The following is a 20478-nucleotide window of genomic DNA, read 5'->3' as shown; positions in this document are numbered from 1 at the left end:
CAGCCTCTTCAACATTTATAGCACTGGACTGAAGGATAGCACCTTTTTACCAGCATGGGATAGCAGCACTCTAAGTAAAAATGGAGAAACACACAGGGTCTACTGAAACCTGATGTCAGAACTGGCACACCATATTACCACGACATCCAATTTACCAAAGAAATTTCGTGATTAAATTCAGTTTTTCAGAGTAAATAGACTCTACATCTTTCATAGTTGACCTGAAAAATCCATGAGCAAAGAATATGGATTACAATGAGGTGAAAAATTAGAGCTATTAAGGTAATGTAACACAACCCACATCTTTTGTAATCTTCAGGAATTCTGATTCCTAACCATTACACTAGGGTACTGCTGTACAAAGACTGTAGGGTATATAGCAAAAATCAGTATGGCTCGATTTTGTTTTTAATTTTCTTAAATGATACCCTGTGAAATGATGCTGTATAATTCTTTATAAAGAAGGCTGTTTTCATAATGTCTTTGTAAAGGATTGCTGCTGTGAGCACAGAAGAGGCCTTGTGTGCACAGAAGAGGGCTGTATCATGTGGCTCTGTATTTGTTGGAAAAATATGATTATAACTTCTTTTTTTCAAACCTGACCTTTTAATTATTTACATATAGACATTTGAAATAATCGGAAGCTTGGTGACATTTTCAAATTATTATTCTAGAGACAGAAAACAATAGAAATCATCTAACATCTGCTGTTTTGATGTTTTCTGTATTTCAAATTTGCCTACCTGAAGGTCAGGTACTGAATTCTTCCTGGTTATTCCTGTTTTGTTGTTATTACCGAATTTCATGAATCTGTGATGTGTTTTATTTGAATTTTTTGTTAGATGTTTTTAACAATTTATTTTATGGTCACAAAATATAAAATCAACTACAGTTTCAATGTATGGCTCTCAAGATTATAAGAGTTTGAAAGTTGATATGAAATTCTGGAACACCTAGTCAATATGAAATGAAAAACCTTAAGAGGCCATCCACACTTAAGAGTTAATATGATAGTTCAGTAATATCAAAATAGTAATATATTAGCAAGAGTATAAAAACATCTCCCAAATGAACAAAACAAACAACACAGAAATGTAACCAAACATCTATAGCTAAATCAAACGAAGAAAGATGCCAAAGCAGTTCAATGGGAAAATTATATTCATTAAAACAAATGATGACAAGAAATTGTATATCTAGAAGCCAATAACAATACTGTTAAATATATATTTCATTCCTTTCACAGAAAATTCAAAATGGATACTAAGCTTAAATGTAAATTTCAAGAAAATAAAATCTCTAGAAAAAATATTGGAGACTATACTTGACCTTGGGTTTAATGACAAGGTTAGCTTTCTTTTCCTTCCTTTTCTTTCTTTTTTCTTTTCTTCTCTTTTTTTCTTTTTCCTTTTTTTTTTATCCCAGTACTGGGGTGTGAATAAAGGGCTAATGTTCTTGCTTAGCTATTTCACTCAAGGCTTGTGGTCTATCACATTAGCTACACTTCCACTCCCAGCATTTTGCTGGTTAATTGGAGACAAGAATCGCACTTCTTTGCTTGAGCGGGCTTTGAACCCTGACTCTCAGATCTCAGCTTCCTGACTTGCTGGGATTACAGCTCTGAGCCACCAGAAATCAGTGGGCGATGACTTTTAAATGAACTATCAAAAGCTGAATACATAAAGACAATTAACAGAGTTCAATTTACCCAAATTAAGGAAAGACAAGTCAGGAGATAGGGGGAATATTAATTAAACACATATCCAATATTTTAATCAAAATTTACCAAGAATTTTGGAAATTCAACATCACACTAAACTTGTTTGTTTCAGTGGCTTCTGTACTAAATGCATTTATAACATTCAAACCTACACTGGATCTTATATTACATTTTGGACCTGAACAGAAGTGAGAGCTGAAGTTTCCTATGTTATCTATGGGGCAATCAGTGCTGACATCTTGTGTACACCACGAACAAACCAGCAAAACATTCGTGACTTTTCTGAATGGTCTTACGCCAAAATGTAATTTTATCCATATGTTTCCCACAAATGCTTCATCAATTATTGATTAGGCTTAATGAGTATGCTAATCAGGAGAACTCAAGTGGCTTCCTTGGCCCTTCTGTGCTTCACAGGTCCTCATAAATTTTTGAAATGGTAACGGCTGGAAATAGAATATGGATGGGAGCCAGGAAGCCATAATGCAGACCGCATATGGAGTTCAAGGGCTGGTGTTTGTCCTTTCAAGAGGGTATCAAAAATGTACTTTGTGTGACATTTGTTCTCAAATGGAAATTAATTTATAAAATTTCCCCTTGTGTGCCTCTTACACATCTTACTGGTGCTCATGGGAGATGTGTAAAAGACAAATTTTGCCCCTTTTGAAGATTAAAGTGTAAAGGATCAAATTTGAGTCATATTGTCTTTACAAATAGTCATGGATACCTATATTATTGGTGTTTTTTTATTGCTAATAAGTTTTTTTTATTGTGAAAATACCATACAGAGGGGTTATGATTACATGAGCAAGGTAATGAGTACATTCTTATCAAGCATTGTTGCCTCCTCCTTTGTTTCCCCTTACCATCCCTTCCCAATTTCCTCCCCCTCCCCCCTCCTTCCTCTCCCCACCCCACTCTGGCCTCCTGGCCAGAGTTGTAAATAGTTCGTTTTTCGACATAATGACTTGTATATCTCATTGTTGCAATGTGTCCACCTGTATCCCTATTTAAACAATATGTTTTTCTCTTCCCCTCCCCAAATTATACCAACATCAAATACAGTGAAAACAGGGTTTCAGTTTAAAGTTTATTATTACCAATGTCCTGAAAACACTGTCTAAAATCAGACTCATTTACCTCTAATTTCTAAATGACACGGGGTTAGGCAATCTAACTTTGAAAATATATTAGTTCATTTTGTTAGTCATTTTAGCAGACGGAAAAAGTTATAGAGCACTTGCTTTCTTGGAAGACTTTGCTAAACAGAAACATAAACTATGTTCAGAGTGCAATTAAAGTAACATTTCAGTATGTGACAATGTATTAATTGTCTTATTTATAGGTATTCAATCTTAAATAACAAACTTGAAATGGGAAGTGAAAAGCCATTATAATAGCTTATTATTTATTATATAACATTTGTTCCCTACATTTTTTAAAACGTATCCTTGTTCACTAATTTTCTCAGAGTGGTTATTACAATGCTGATTTGTTCAAAATTACACATATATGTAATTAGATAGAAAAATTATCAGCCAATAGTGTAGATGCTGTTGATGAATTTCAAAGGATGACGTTCTATTGTGACTTGGTCTTTCTTAGAATTTTATTGCTCAAAAATATTTAGAGAAATAAGTAAGAGGTATAGGTATATTTAAGCTTCAGCAGGATTTCACTTTCTTTATTTTAGGGGTTCAGGTAAAGCCACATTCACTGCTGAGTATCCACCTGCAGGCCACATAAACAAAGAATAGAATTTCATGAAATGTTACTGAGTGCTGAAAATAAACATAATTGTCTTGTTTTTCTGCTTTACTCTTATTTTTATAGCTGTGATACTTAATATTTCTGGGTTATTGTGCATCAGAATTGTCATTTATTTTAGGCAATTTTAACTTTGTAACACTACTGGTGCTTTCATTTTGAAACTTAATAAAATGATAAAAGTATTTAGCTTATTTCCGAAAGTCTAGACTATTTTTTTCTAAGTATCATATCAAAGCTGTAAAAAGGGTAAGACCATTAAACAAAAGAAGAATTGCTGTGTTTAATCACATTTACCCAGGAGGGATAGTTTAGACTGATTTAAAAAACAGTCATTCAAGGTAATTCCTAATTTTAAAAAATAGTAATTTATAAAAACTTTTGAAATAAATTGTTTCTTCAGATACTTTCTTCTTTCATCTATGTAACATAATACTAATAGTCTTTGTCTTTGTTATCTCATCATATTGTTTACTCTTCTTTACTACTTTCTTCTGTTGAGCAAACTGAAAAATAGTGCAATCCTTTTGAAAAATTTGTAAGCAACAAAAAGGTATCATTTCCTCCAAAATTGTATTCCATGTAGTTATTTAGTATTATCAGGGAGAGATTTCACAATTAAGTTGAGATGATTAAAATTTTGACTAAGAGCTAGCATATTTTTTTTAGTTTCAAATGTTGTTTGTCACTTACAGCATTCTTTCCTGGTCAATTTGTTTCAGTAAGTTATCAATTTTGGATTGAAAGTATTTTACTTTCAAAAACATTAATTCTTTCAAGCTTAGAAAAAATCACACTTTAGCAGAAAACCATAAATAATCATAGAAATAAATAGGATCCTAATTTACATTTAACCTTTGTTTTAAATGATTAATGGATGCTATTTATGTAAACTATTTCCACAATGCAGCATGAAATGAAATTTAAATTGCAGATTTTACAGTGATGTATTTTAACTAGTGACCCTATCCTCACAAGAAAAATAAAAGAAAACCAATTACATTTGTAATAAAGATGCTAATGCATTTCTTGTTCTTAAGTTATTTCAGTTGTGATTGTTTAGGAAAGTTTTATTTCTAATGAATTAAGAAAAATATGCTGTATGGAAACTTCCTTGGTGAAAGAAAAAAGGAGTTGGTTTCTGTTCCAAATAATTTGAAAAGAAACTAAATTTCCTTCTATGGACCAGCTGTTGTTGAAGTCAGCAGGTGTTATGGTGTCAATCAGGTCTTTGTGTGTGGTGGTATAGTGTCAATCAGGTATTTGTGTGTGAGGGACAGGTTTGGGATTTCCATTTGTTACTTGGGGGAGCTTCCCAGTACTTTCTCAGATTGTTCTAGTGTAGCCCAAGGCACTGTAAGAAAAATTGAGTCCACCAGAATCTGCACCTCTGTGGAGAGGAGGTTGGCAGTACGTCTTTCGAGTTCATTTATCCTTATGAAACCTGAATATCAAAATGTGAATTTAAAAAGTGTTCTCTTGGCCAGGTGCTGGTGTCTCATGCCTGTAATCCTACCTAATCAGGAGGCTGAGATCTGAGGATCACAGTTCAAAGCCACCCTGGGCAGGAAAGTCCATGAGACTCTTATCTCCAATAAATCAGCAGAAAACTAAGAGTGGTGCTATGGCTCAAGCGGTAGAGTGCTTGCCTTGAGCTGAAGAGCTGAGAGACAGCACTAGAGTTCAAGTCCAATGACCCACCAAAAAAAAAATGTTCTTTTGCTGGCTCATGCCTGTAATCCCAGCTACTAAGGAGGCTAAGATCTGAGGATCATGGTTCAAAGCCAGCCCAGGCAGAAAAGTCTGTGAGAGACTCTGCAATAAATTACCAGAAGTGGCTCTGTGGCCCAAGTGGTAGAGCACTAGCCTTGAGCACAAAGAGGCTCAGAGTCAGTGCCCACGCCTTGAGTTCAAGCCTCCAAACCTACCAAAAAAAAAAGAAAGAAAGAAAGAAAAAAAGAGAGAATAGAAAACCTGTTCTTTTTCTCTTGTATTCTAAATTAAGAAATGATAGGAAAATGGTTGTACTTAGGTAGTGGGATAATGACAGACTGAAACCAAATCAATTAATTCAGACAAGACATAGCAGAAATTGCTTTTTTGCTAGTATCATTTCACAAGTCCACTGAACCTCATGACTTAAATTCTAACTTCAAAAAACACAGTGAAATTATAAAACACATAAGCAGTGGAGAAATGGAGCACAAAGGGGTGAAGTGAATTTAACCAGACAGAGACGATGGAGAAATCAGTTTACATGTACTAACAGAAGAGAACTTTTGGGACAAATCAAAATCACTGCACAATTTTGCTTGAAGAGAACAAGAAAAAAATATATTTTAATCTCTAAGTAAAAATATTAACAGGTGAAAAGCCTGTGATTCACAGCAAATCCCCATGAATACTAGGACAATAAAATAAATGATTACCATAGAGGAATATTTACTGAGTTGGAAACAGACGAAACAGTTATATTTAGTCAGATAAATGAAAGTGTTTGTGGACATATGGATTCAAATAAAATATCACCCACATAGCTGGCACTGATAGCTCACAACTGTAATCCTAGCTACTCAGAAGGCTGAGATTTGAGGATCCAGCTCAGGCAGGAAAGTCTGTGAGAATTATCTTCAACAAACTACTCAGAAAAAAGTCAGAAGTGGTGCTGTGGCTCACAAGTGTTAGCCTTGAGGAAAAGAAAATCATTGACAACTCCCAGGCTCTGAGTTCAAACCCCAAAACCAGCAAAAAAAATTAAAAAGAATATCACCCCCATATCCTGTGTGAGGAAAATACTGGAGAAGACTCAAGTCTAGCAATAGATCAACTAGAAAAAGAGGATCGAGTGAGTAAAAAATGAGAGTGAACACTATGGCATAAGTAACAATATGTGTATACACAAGCAAATGATGAAGTGACAAAAATAATGTGAAGCTCAATTTCATATGTTGAGAATTTCAATATTTATGTTATCAGTGGAAGCATTAGTTTAGTCAATTCAATAATTTTGAAGGCAAAAATATATAAGTAAAAGATGAAATAAAACCTAAGTATCTTGAGACTTTCTGCACTGGAGCTGAGCTCAATGTCTAATGCTTGTTCTCTACCATTTTAGCTATAGACTTTGGTTTCAGATAGGGTATTATGCTTTGCCCTGGCAAGCCTTTGAATGTGATATTCCTACCTCTAGCTCTCTAGCAGCTGGGATTATTGTGTGTGTCACTATGTTTGGTTTCAACTCTCTTAAGATTTAGACAGAACCAATAGAGAAAGAAACATAGGAAATTCAATAATTTATAACATATAGGCACACATAAAGATACCTTGTGTAGTCATGACCTAATAACAATCAGAAACAAATAAGCTTGGAAATGTAGTAAAAAAATGAAATTTTAGTGAGACACTGTAATGCTGAATAGTAAGCCACCACTCTCAATCAAATAAAACTCTGTTAGGTGAAATCAATCTGTAACAAACAAATTAAAATGTAAAATTAGCCCAGTGGCTACCCACTGACTATTCTCCTCTGGGAAACCTTCCTGAAATTCTCTAGCCCATTCTCCAGCCCAGAATCTTAATCCAAATGTGAAAGTCCAGTCACCCACCTCACCACTCTGGTACCCACCAGAGTCCCTAAAAGCAGAACACAACTGGCTGAATCTTTAACCTGCATAACAGGTTCCCAGAATGAGGGCATTTCAAGCCATTACCACAAACCCTAAAGAAAAGTTCCTAAATCCCTTGCAAAGGGCCAGCTACCTTGAACTCACCCCCACCTTGAACCCTACCTAAGTCCCTCCATCTTTGTACCCTTTTTGCCTCCTGTCTCTCAGCTCTCCTCATATTATCCTGGTGTCTCTCTTCAACTTTCACTAAAGTTGATCTGGTCTGGGAGTTTGGAAAAAAATATTCAGAGACTAAGAAATAATTCCTAAATAATATTGTATCAAAAAATAACATTGGATAATCATTAAAGTGTATTTATAAAACTTGTAAGACATAGGAAGGGCTGTTTGTAGAGGAACATTGGCATTTCAAATTATATAGGTCAATTAGTGGAAAAGTTTCTGAGTGGGAGACAAACTCACTGGTAGAGTCCTGTTCAGTATACACATGGTTTTGAGCTTGACCCTTATCACCAAAAACACTGTTTGACAAGAAATTTATTCATCTTACTTATGTAACTGTGACCCCTCGGTACATCACCTTTACAATAAAATCATGTGTATTTACCATTCACTAATATTTTACTAAGGCTTATATTAAAGTTCAGTTTCAGTTTCTTTGGAAACTAAAACCATATTTATTTAATGTTTACAAACACTTTAAGTATTAAATAATTCCTTATTGCATAGTAATTCTTATTGAAATGACCACACACACACCAAAATTAGGGTATCTGAAACACTGTTCACTGGCAGGCCATCCTTCCTGCTGTCTAGCAACAGTCCCTATTGCTGCAGGGAACTTACTCTCTCCCCTAAGCCCTCTCCCCTGGGAGAGGAGGAGTGTCCAACCCCAGAGCATAGTAGACTGTAAGTCTGCAAGCTCCCAAGTGTACCCCAATTAGTATCAGCCATCATTTTCCCATTTGAACTGCCAGCACATACTGTAAGGATAGGGCAAGCATTGAAGGCAGGACCTCTCTGTAGAGAGAAAGTCCAGATTAATTTTTAAAGGAACTTTCAAAAGTACAGACTCGGAAAATTAAGGAGTTAGACAAGTTAAGTGTGGTAAATAACAGTGAAACTCAGAAACAGCCAGGAAACCAGGAAGGTAGTTTGAGTTTGGGTGTCATAAGTAAGAAGATTTGGTAAATGTCAGCTAAACCCTTATGGGGAATGAAACAAAGGGGAGCCTGGAAATGTAACTTGTGCCTTGATGACTTATTGCTTTTGTAATTGCTATTTTTACTAACTGCTAGTTCTGCTTCTATCACATACACCTCCAGCTGCCCACCTGCATGTGGCTTTAAAACCCTGCTGCCAGAGAGCTTGGCTGCGGGTCTTCACTGTCTTGGTATAATGGCTAAAAGGTGGGGGTTGGGGGAGATGGGAAGGGATAGGAAGGGGAAACAAAGGAGGAGGCAACAATGCTTGATAAGAAATGTACTCATTACGTTGCTCATGTAATTGTAACTCCTCTGTATGGTATTTTCACAATAAAAATAAAAAATGAAAATAAATAAATAATAATAAAAAAAAGATTCCTGGCCTGATTGACTGAGTGTTAGTGAATCCTTTCTCTGATCGTGGTTTAGAGTCCTACTGGCCCCAGGAAGCTAGGATATTTCACTGTAACTCCTCAGTAAGTCATTTATGCACCCTCCTTGTGTTACTTGTAGATATGTGTATTGAGTCACCAAACCACAGTTAGCTAAAGTTATTTTAATCCATATTTTTGGTAATTAAAAAAATGACATAATATAAACAGGAGACCCTTAGTTGATTGTGGCAACCTATACTACAACTTGGAGTGTAGTATTGACTGCCTTGACAATTCGTCTAACGATCTATACAATTAAAAAAAATAAACTTAGTATGAGTTTTGCTGATATTCATCTAAGAAAAATTTATGCAATTTAAACAAAAATCTAAGTAAGGGTCTTACTAAGGGATGCTATTTATTATTATTATTTTTGGTACCAGTTCTGGGGCCTGAACCCAGGATGTGGGCACTGCCCTGAGCTGTTTTGCTCAAGACTAGTGTGCTATCATTTGAGCCACCCCTTTACTTTCAGCTTTTTTAGTGTTAAATGTAGATAAAATTTCATGGACTTTCCTGTCTGGGCTGACTTCAAACTGTGATCCTCAGATTTCAGCCTCCCAAATAGCTAGTATTATAGGCATGATCTAACTGATGTTTTTTTAGTTGAAGTTTTCAAAAAAATATTCCAAAGTCTCAGCTAATAGTACTATCAAATTAATTATATGAATATTGAGTATCTATTCTCCCATTTCTGGAACAATGGGTTTTTAACATCATGTATCCATTTTTAATTTACTACATTCAATGGAAATGTCAGATGGCATGGGTTTGTTTTTTAAACCATGAAAGAATTGAAACAAAAAAAAGCCTTGTTATAAGTTTGATTTGTACATTATTTTTTCTTGTAGACTCACAATAGTTATTACTAGCTTATAAACATTTTAGGAAGTCACGTTTATGCATCTGGAAAGCCACACTGGTTACTTGTGGTCTGAAAGTAGCATAGATTTGTGTAGATTTAAGCAAATGTTGCATAAAAGTTCAATCCTGACTTTGAGAAGGGGATCATCCCTGCTTCAGAAAAGAACTTTATGTGGAATAAATGTCACAAAACTCCCAGTGATAAAAGGCTTTTACCTGTGTGAGCCAGAGTGAAAGATTAGCCCTAACATTGTAGTTTCTTATCCTGCAAAACCAGAACTTTTTCAAGGGAAAGGAATTGGATGTAAACTAACAAAGTATCAGACTGGAGACAGACCAACCTCTTGACTAATCTTTGTGTCCTTTGAGCAGATACACACATTTAGAGTTGGTTGAAACAGAACTCCACCTGGAATGATGACTGGTTTGTTAATGATATGTGACAATACCTACAATTGAGACAGTTAAATTACTTTACCACTAATAATGGATTATTTCTGAGAAATTATGATCTCCCAGATCTTCCAGGGGAAGAAATAATACAAGGGGATTTTTCTATTATCAAAACAACATTAAAATTAGTTATAAAGTACTCATCACTCTTTTTTTAAAAATTATTATTTATTGTGAAAATACTGTACAGAGGGGTTACAATTACATGGGCAAGATAATGAGTACATTTCTTATCAAGCATTGTAAGCTCCTCCTTTGTTTCCCCTTCCCATCTCTTCCCATCCTCCCCTCGCCCCCCCCGCAATCCTCCCTGCCTCCCCCCACCAAAGTTGTAAAGTTCGTTTTCGACATAACAACTTGTACTTCTCATTGTTGCAACGGGTCCATCTGTATCCTTATTTAAACGACTTGTTTTTCCCCTTCTCCTCCACAAATTATACCGACATCAAATACAGTCAAAGAAGGACATATAGGGATTCTCACTATTATCCTTCCTCGCTGGCAATCCTCTCCTGTCAAACTCACTCTTACTTTTCCTTTACAGACTAGAGATTCTAGGTCCAATTCTCTACCCACTTTCCAATTATCCAATACAATCACACTTCACTCTTTATTAATCATTTATTACATTTTTAGATATGATATGGTACAAATGTCTAAGATGGTAATAGCAATAGTAAATTTATCATTAAGCACTTTTGGCTTACGTTGATTTCTACACCGGCTCAACATTTGAGAAAAATATGTCATGTTTACCTATGTGATTTTATTATTTTTAAGACAGTTCATGGAAATTCAAGAAAATTTGTTAGCACATAGTTAGAATTATGAAGAGGGTTGATTAAGTTTCTCATTGCTTTCATTTCTTGTGATAAGAGTGAATATTTTTCTATAACTGTAAGGACTGATTTTAGGTAGACAAGAACAATCCAACATAGAAAGCACAATGAATATGTCTGAAGGGGAAGAAAGAAAGACAGAAATAAAAATATTCTTAAAGTTTAATAGAAGACAGATAACTTATGAATATGTACCAAGAATTCCCTTAAAAAACTATAATTACTGGATTATTTTCAGCCATTCTATTTTAATATGTTATAATATGTGTTCAAAAATGAAGAGGGACTCCATAGGAGGAGCAAAGGCAAAAGGATAAACAAACAGCAAGCGCCGAACCAGAAAAAGATACAGGGCATTGCAAAAACAGCGTATTTTTTTGACTTCTACAAGGGGAGTTGGAACGAGAGCTTTGGGGCAAAATGGGTCATGTAGATGGAGCTGAGGTCATTCACATGCGCTCCAAAGGGAATGAAATGTTCAAAAAATTATTTTATGTTTGAAGAGGTGGCTTAGGAAAAAACAAAGGTTCTTATCACTAAAGTATCAACAAGAGACACTATATGCCAATGACATATTAAAGCTTCTTCAATAACATGTAACCCAATTTGGGAATGTCAAAACAGAAACACTAAGGAAAGCATGGCACTGTTAATGATGCTCAGCAGCCCACAGCACCTAGGTAAAGTGGAACATTCTAACCTCTGATAGAGGCTTTCTACTTGAGTTATTAATGACATCTACTGCTTCAAATCAGTCAACTTCTCCCTCCTGTCTCCCCTCATTCTTTCTCCTGTCTTCTCCCTATTCCCAAACCTTTTCTTCTCCCCTCTCTTCCTCTCTCCTTCCCCCCTCTCTGTCTCTCTGTCTCTCTCTGTCTCTCTCTCTCTGTTTAGACAGGATCTCATTCTTTAGCTGATACTGGCTTTGAACCAGAGACTCTCCAGCCTCTACTTCCTGATAGCTTTAATGGGAAGTAATGCACAACATGCCCGGCTGGAATTCTCTTGATCCTCCTCGAAAATTTCACATTTTGGAATTAAACAATTATCTCTGTATGCTGGCATCCTCATTTCCATTGTATAATGTGGAAAATTCATCCAGCTTGCTTTCAATCTTCAGAATCCAATGGAGAGTAAACATCTACTTTAAGAGTTAAGCTGGGAAGATAACATTTGTTTTTTGAAGAGGTAATAAATTTGTGCCTTCATCTCATTTGTGGTATTAAAAGTACAAGATTTCACTGTGGCTTCGTAGACTGATAAAGCTACATTATATATGTGATTAAATATACTTAATGATAAAAGTGGGTTAGGGAAAGAATAGGAAACAAGGGCTCATGGGTTAATTCCCCTCCAACTTAGTATTATCTGACACAATTTCTCTAATGGCTCTTATGAACTAAAGGTGAGTTTCTTTTCATTCATAGAACCCTGTAACTCTGCTTGCGTTCCTGTTCTCTGGAGGATCCAGTTATCATAAGGTAGATTTCACAAAAACTAGTCTCTTTTAAATCTTGGCAAGGACCAGAGTGAACTTGTTTTAAGCAAGCATCTGATCTTGTTCTTTGGGACAAAGATTTAGCATGCTAGGAGTAAGCAAAAAAAAGATGGAATACTCAGATGAATTTCAAATAAAGCAGACCTCAAAACATTAAAAATTATTAGGATAAAAAAGACATCATGGGGCTGGGAAGGTGGCTTAGTGGTAGAGCACTTGCCTTGCATGCCGGAGGCCCTGGGTTCAATTCTTCAGCACCACATAAGCAAAAAGAAAAAAGCCGGAAGTGGCGCTGTGGCTCAAGTGGTAGAGCGCTAGCCTTGAGCTGAAGAGCTGAGGGACAGTGTCAGGCCCAGACTGGACCCCAAAACAAACAAACAAACAAACAAACAAAAAGACATCACTTGCCAGGTGCCAGTGGTTCATGCTTGTAACCCTAGTTACACAGGAGGCTGAGATCTGAGTATCATAATTCAAAGCCAGTTAGGCAGAAAAGTCCTTGTGTGACTCTTATCTCCAATTAACTACTCAAAAACCAGAAGTGATGCTGTGGCTTAAGTGGTAGAGCACTATCCTTTAGCACAAACAGGTTCAAGGACAGCATCCAGGCCCTGAGTTCAAGCCCCATAACTGAAGAAAACGATATCATATTTATAATAAAAGACCAGTTCTCTAAGGAGGAATATCAGTTGAAACAAAATTCATCATTTGTACCCAATTGAATGGAAAACTTATATCCATGGAAAAGCTTGCATGTGAATGATTTTTATATCTTCACTCCAACTTGTTCAATCCTAAGTAATCAAGATTTATTTCAATAGGGTAATGAATGGACAAACCATGCTATATTCAAACAAATGAATGTTATCGAGCTATACAATGGAAAGATAGAGCACATTGAAAAAGATACTCCTTAAACTCTTCAACTTGTTCTATGAAGCCAGTATAACCCTCATCTCCAAACCAAATAGGATCTCATCAAAGAAAGAGAACTATAGACCCATCTATTTTTATGAATATTGATGCAAAACTTCTCAATAAAATTCTGGACACTATTTTCCTCATGTAATTGTAACCCTTCCATATGGTATTTTCACAATAATAAAAAAAATTCTGGCCAATAGAGTTCAACACCTGATGAAAAAAATCATCCACTATGATCAAATGGGATTTATTCCAGGGATGCAAAGTTGGTTCAATATACTCAAGTCAATTAATAAAATTCAAAACATCAACAGGAGCAAGAACATGAACCACATGATCATCTCAATAGATTCAGAAAAAGCAAATGTCACCAGAGTTCAAATTATTTCTAATGTCTATATGTAAATAATTAAAAGGTCAGTTTTGAAAAAGAAGTCATAATCATATTTTCCAACAAATATAGAGTCATATGATACTACCCTAGAGTAAGAAATGCCCTCACAAAGCACAATATTTCTTCTCTGCTTACAGAAGCAATCCTTTATAAGGATATTACAAAAATGGCATTCTTTATAAAATAAATATACTGCATCATTTCAGGAAGTACAATTTTTCAAAAGATATGGGAAAATATATGTGCGTATTCCTAAGTTAAAAGAAGATAAATGTTTAAAATATTTTTATTGTAAAGGTGATGTGTAATTACATAAGTCAGGAAATGAGTAGATTTCTTTTTGAACAGTGTCACCCCTTCCCTCATTTTCTCTCAGGTTTATTCTCTCCCAACTCCCCTCCCCCACAAGCTGTATAGTTCATTTTCAACATTGTGTCTAGTAAGTATCCCTGCTGAATTAGTTCACCTTTTGTCCGTGCACTTCTGTGCAGAAGCCATTTTGAAGAGGCTATAATCCTTATATTTACAGATATAACATCTTGGAGAAGAGAAAACAGAGCTGTATAAAATCTAAAGATGGTTAAAAGTTGGGGGGAAGGAGATATAGATATATAAATAAAGGATCCACACAGGATTTTTAGGATAGTGAATGTATTCTATAGAATATGGTAACAAATTGATATTTGATTTATTTATATTTGTTAATGTCCATAGAACCATATAACCATATAACAAAAGGAATGAAATAAGTTAGAAATTAAATAATAATAATAATAACATATTGCTACTGATTAAGTTTTGTAGTGTATAGAATAACAGATGAAACTGTACAGAGGTTCAATAAACTTTTCATCTGATTTTTCTGTCCACTTTTTCTGTAGGTTCAAAACTAGTCTTTAAAAAGCTTATACATTTGAAAAAGTGCTGAAGTTCATTATATACATCTAAGGTAAACCTTCACATGGCACCTTGATTAATAATTAGTATAATTACTTCTGAACATCTTTAAAATTTCCTACTTGGGTGGGGAGATGCTTATAATATCTACTGTCAGCATTCCTAATAAACATTTTATTGGTGATCCAGGTGCTAAAATATGACAAGACTGTTACAGATATTAATAAAGGAAAAAAAGATTATGAAAACTTGAAAACAACATGTCTTTTTTTTTCCTTTTTTCTTTTTGCACCTGTCCTAAACTTGAGCTCTTTTCTGTGATAGCTGGCATTCTGTCATGTGATCCACATCTTTATTTTGAGTTTTTTTTGTGGTTAATTGGAGATGAGTCTTGTCGGCTTTTTTTCCTGGGCTATCTTGGACCACTATCCTCATATCAAAGTTTCCTGAGTAGCTAGGATTACAGGCATGAAACACTGGCTCCAGGCAACAACATATTTTTTAAATTGATTTTTATTTTTGTTATGGTAGCTGTACAGAGGAGTAGCCAGTTTTCAATGCAGAAAAATTCCAAAGGTTCTACAAAAAAATCTAAGAGTACTAATAATTTTTCTGAAGAAAATCAGAAGATAAAATAATACCAATTATGTTTTATCACAATCTTTTGAGGTGATAAACTTTCTAATCCTCTTAACTTAATTATTATACAATATATATGTGCAACAAATCCTCATGTTGTATTTCACTTTACATTCATAATATTGTATCAATTAATTTTTTTTTTGGTCGGTCGTGGGCCTTGAACTCAGCCTGAGTGCTGTCCCTCAGCTCTTCAGCTCAAGGCTAGCGCTCTACCACTTGAGCTACAGCACCACTTCCCATTGTATCAATTAAAAGTAAAACAAAAATGGGAGGAGTGAGGGAAGTGGGGGAGGGAAGAGATAGTGGGAGAAGAACAAAGGAGAGGGTAACAATGCTTGACAAGAAATGTACTCATTACCTTACTCAGGTAACTGTAACTCCTCTGTACAGCATCATTACAATAAAATTAAATTTAAAAAAGTAAAACAGAAGTAATTGCATTTTTTATGTACAAATACTGGACAATTTGATATTGAAGTTAATATTTAAGGTAAGATTTTCAATAGTAGCAAAAACATGGATTTTATCATTCTAAATAAAATTGCATGCATATACACTTTCTATACCAAAATTATAAAACACGTATACAGTGTTCCCTATCGGCCCATGATTTAAAGTATTGGTTGCAGGCTCATGGCTCTTTGGGGAGGTGGTATGATATTCTGGAGTAGGAACTAGTGAGATGAGTTATGTTGTCTGGGATTTTACCCTTCAAAGGGGTTGTCAGCACACCAGTCCGCTTCTCTTTGCTTTGTAGAAGAGGTTTTCCTGCTCCAAAATTTTTCCAGTCTGAGGCCTAAAAGTTATGGGGCCATGTGATCATGGATGAAAACCTCTAAAATCATGACCCAAAATAAATTTCTTCTTAGAACTTGATTTGTTTCATGTATTTTGTCAAAACAACTGAAAGCTGAGTAAAATATATACTAAATAAACTCAGAGCTCTATTGTGTTCCTGAGCAGGAATAGTACATATACCTATATTAATTGTACTTCAATTACTCAATAGGTTTATCAAAATTCCTGTGAACAGTGAATGCTTTTAAGTAGAAAACAAATTAATTCTAAAATTTATATGGAAAGTCAGGAGAACTTGAATAGTCAAAGCAATTATGAAAAAGCAGCACAAATGTATAATGTCCAAATTACTTGACTTCAAGTTTAATAAATCCAGTAAAAAGAAACTGGAGCAAGTGTTGAAAATGTGGGTGTACTAAAGGGTAGATGAATGGATAGAGAAAGGGTGTATTAGTGCAGCCATATTATTCCATGAGTGTATGTGAAAATGGAACTATGTAAATTGAGAGGATGAGTGGGGTTGAGCGACATGGAGAAACACAATGGGAAGGGTGAAACTGATCAAGATGTATTGTACTCACAAATTTACATGTTGAATTGTAACCCTATTGTACAAACAGTGCTTAAAGATTAATAATAATAATATTTTTATGAAAAGTTTTCTTATAGGTGCCAGGATATTTTGATAGCAGCAGAAAGATGATCATGTAGGCCAATTAGAACTTGTGCATATATGGCTTGTGATTTTTGACAAAGATTCAAAAGTGATTTCATGTACAAAGATAGCTTTTCTTCCGTTGTATGTGTTGTTACTGGAGTTTAAACCAGGGGCTGGTGTACCTGCTACACAGGTGCTCTATACTGGAGCCACTCCCAGACCTTTTCACACATGCATTAATTCAAGATAAGGTATTTCTCATCCTGCCTAGGCTGACCTGGAACTCATTGTCCCCCTTCCTTTCTCTGTCTCTTGAGTAGCTGAGATTACAAATATCTATTACCATGCCTGGAAAAGTTAAGCTTTTTAATGAAGAGTTCTGTAACAAATGAGACATTCATATTTAAAATCATGAACGACATACCATAACTTACAGCATATAAAATGTAAGTAGATCACACATGTAAATGATACACCTGATGGTATGTAATTTCCAGTCTATATTATAAAAGAAAAAGTTCACCACTTTGAGTTAAGAAACCTTTTTTTAATAATGTACAAAAATACAACCCATAAAAGAAAAAAAAAGTCAAACAGGGATTCATCAAAATCTTCTGATGTCCAAATGACTGTGTGAAGAACATTTAAAAACAGATACAGATAAAACAATTGGTAAATATATTTCTGAGACAAGAGTGCTGAGATTAGTAATCTCTTAAAACTCACTGATAACAAGAGTAATAAAGAACAGACTATCCAAAGAGAAAGGCATTTGCCAATAATATGTAAAAAGATGTACTCTATATTTAGTAACTAGATACATTAAAAGTGAGATAGAGGAGAACGATGAAAGGCATGATATCAATCAGGATGCATGGTACTTATAAACTGACATGTTCAATTGAACATCTTTGTATATCTTCCTAAAGATAATAAAAATACTTAAAGTGAGACAAGATTTAATACTTACTATTGTGTATAACTTTTACGCCCAGATTGGGTGTTGATACTGTGAGGCTATAATCCTCTACACTGCAAGTATGATTAGAAAATAGTGCAGTGCCTATTAAACCTCTTATGGTATTTTCACAATAAAAAACTTATTTTAAAACTCTGTTGCTATTTCATTGTTCAGTTAAATGTTTATTCTGATACCTTACTCTACATTTTTATAGGAGAAAACCGACCATGCTCCCTTAAGAATTTGCATGTGAATATTTACACCGGCTTTGCTTTTATTGCCCAGATTTGAGAACATAACATAAATGATTACACTGTGTGAATATATAAGTAAATCACAATGTATTTATTAAAATGAAATACTACTCAGCTATAAAAAGGAAATGACTATTACATGTTAAATACATGAAGTTAAATGAAAGAAGTCAAATTCAGTTGGCTCTGTGACACATATTTCTATCTCTATGATATACTGTAAAAGTCAAAAGTAGATAGTGGAAAAGGTATCTGCTTAGATCAAACTCAGGTTAGCAATTTCCAGGAGATTGATGACCAAGTGTTTTGAGATATTTATTTGGAATGTATTTAATGCTTATTTATAATTTATTTATAAAAAATAATATTGTGTAAGGTTATGGAAAATTCAAGTATTTGTTAGATTTTTCCTTTATATATATATATATATATGGTACAACTGAATAATCTTGAAATTAAAAAAATCTGGTTTTATTAAGTTTGCCTTCTGATATAGACTATTCTTTTATTGTACTCTCCCTTAATTCCTTTGAATTCTTTGAATTTTCATATTTTTTTCTTCTGAGAGATAAACCTTTCTTTTATGAAGATGGAAAATTAAAACCAGTCTTCTTGTAAGTTACTGTGAGGAGTTGAGAATGAGTGTCTCATTCTCTGGTTTCCTACCCTGGAGATATCTGAGACTGGGTAGGCATACTAATCTGGCTGCCTTGTGTTTAAGCACAGGTGTGTATTTAAGCATGCCTTTGTATTGATTGGCTACTGTGGTTGGGTTTCCTTTCCTACCAATCATACTCTAATGTGGCCGGCTTTCTACCTATGAGCTGTGGATGCATACATAATTAGGAACAGAAATTGCTAGCTTTGACTGGGTTTTATGTTATTTTCCTGCTGCCTTCTTTTGCTGGGTTTCTATACAATAAATTCTGTATTCTTAATTGAAGTTGACAAACAAAAATAGAACAAATGTCTCTGAATTTTGAAGGGCTACCAATACAGAACACAAAGTAAAAAAGATGTTAGTTCACTATATGGGTATTTCTGTAAATCTTAAAAAGTAAAATAGGGAATCTCTGTAACATCACCCTTACACCTTCATCTTAAATATTTCAATCCATTCATTCCTTATATCCTTTACAATTAAAAGAAAACACTTTATACTCTAACCTTCAATTCTGTTCTATTTTTTCAAGTGTATTCTTATCTATTCTTCAATTTTTCAAACAGATCACATGTAAAATTGATATGATTAAACTACAATTTTAGGAAGTAGCACTGTGGCTCAAGTGATAGAGCTCTCACCTTGAGCTGAAGAGCACAGGGAGAGCGTCCAGGTCCAGAGTTCAAACCCCACGACTGACAAAACAAAACAAAAAACAAAAAAACAAAAATAACAATTTTAATTGTTTAGTTATCTTAGGGACTCTACTAGTTTGATCTCATATGGAATTGTTTGATGAGAAGAAGCAATTCACCTTCCCATAAATATGAGAATGTAAATTGACTACATAAATTATTTCAGTGAGTTTGCTTCTTTTTGTACATACCCATGCCAGTTTTCTAGTCACTTGTACCAGAATATTTCACTTTTCTCATTATGATGGCACTAAAAAAATCTCTGGTTTTATTTAAATATTTTTAATGTAATTTTTCATATCACATTAAGGTTTACTTATTAGAAATATACACTATTCTTGCTTTATAATATATTTTTATAATAAGCTGAAGTCAGAAAGTAAGCTAACTTGTACTTAATTCATTTGAAAACCAATTTACTTTTCTTGAGTTTTAATATAACTTGAAAAAAAGTATAATAAGAACATTAAAATAAGAAAAAATACTTTGGAATAGGCCATTTGAAGAGTAAATAGGAACTTTGGATCACAATTTCTGAACATAAACTCCATGCTAATAATACTGTGTAATGTGAGTACCAAAACGAATTTCTTCCTTCCTCACCTCTACTGTAGGCTAATGTTATCAGTTCCAGGTCCATCATTTTATTTATTTATTGTCTAGGATATTGTTATTTGAAATACTATTTTATTTACTCCCTTCCTTATCTTTGTAAAAACTAAAAGAGGATTTATTTTCCTTGTCTTTTCAGAGACAGAAGAGATGACCCAGCAGTTTTCCATCTGAGATTTTTCAAATATGACAAATTTCTCTAATCCAACTAAATACCATGAAAATTCCTTCATATCGTTTTACCCTTTCATCTTTGAAAACAAACAGAACAGTGTTGAGTGATGAATTGTAATACCTACCATGAAATCAAGAAATACAGCATCAACACCACTATATCCAACATCCTTCTCGTCTCTCTACTAACACCAGGTTTTCCATGTTTCTGAAGATACAGAAATTGAATTATACAGAACAATTCTTGCATCTGGTTTCTTCCACTAAGTATTATGCCTATCTTATTTATTCATATAAGCAATCTATAGTATTATTACAATGTAGTCTATATACAGCTACTAGGAAGTTAGTCTACTTTGTTACTAATATTATCTGTACATTGTGTTCAAAATATTTCTTTTA

Source organism: Dipodomys ordii, unplaced genomic scaffold (genome assembly GCF_000151885.1).
Source record: "Dipodomys ordii isolate 6190 unplaced genomic scaffold, Dord_2.0 Scaffold57, whole genome shotgun sequence".
In the NCBI taxonomy this organism is placed as follows: domain Eukaryota; kingdom Metazoa; phylum Chordata; class Mammalia; order Rodentia; family Heteromyidae; genus Dipodomys; species Dipodomys ordii.
Note: the sequence above shows the minus strand (reverse complement) of the source record.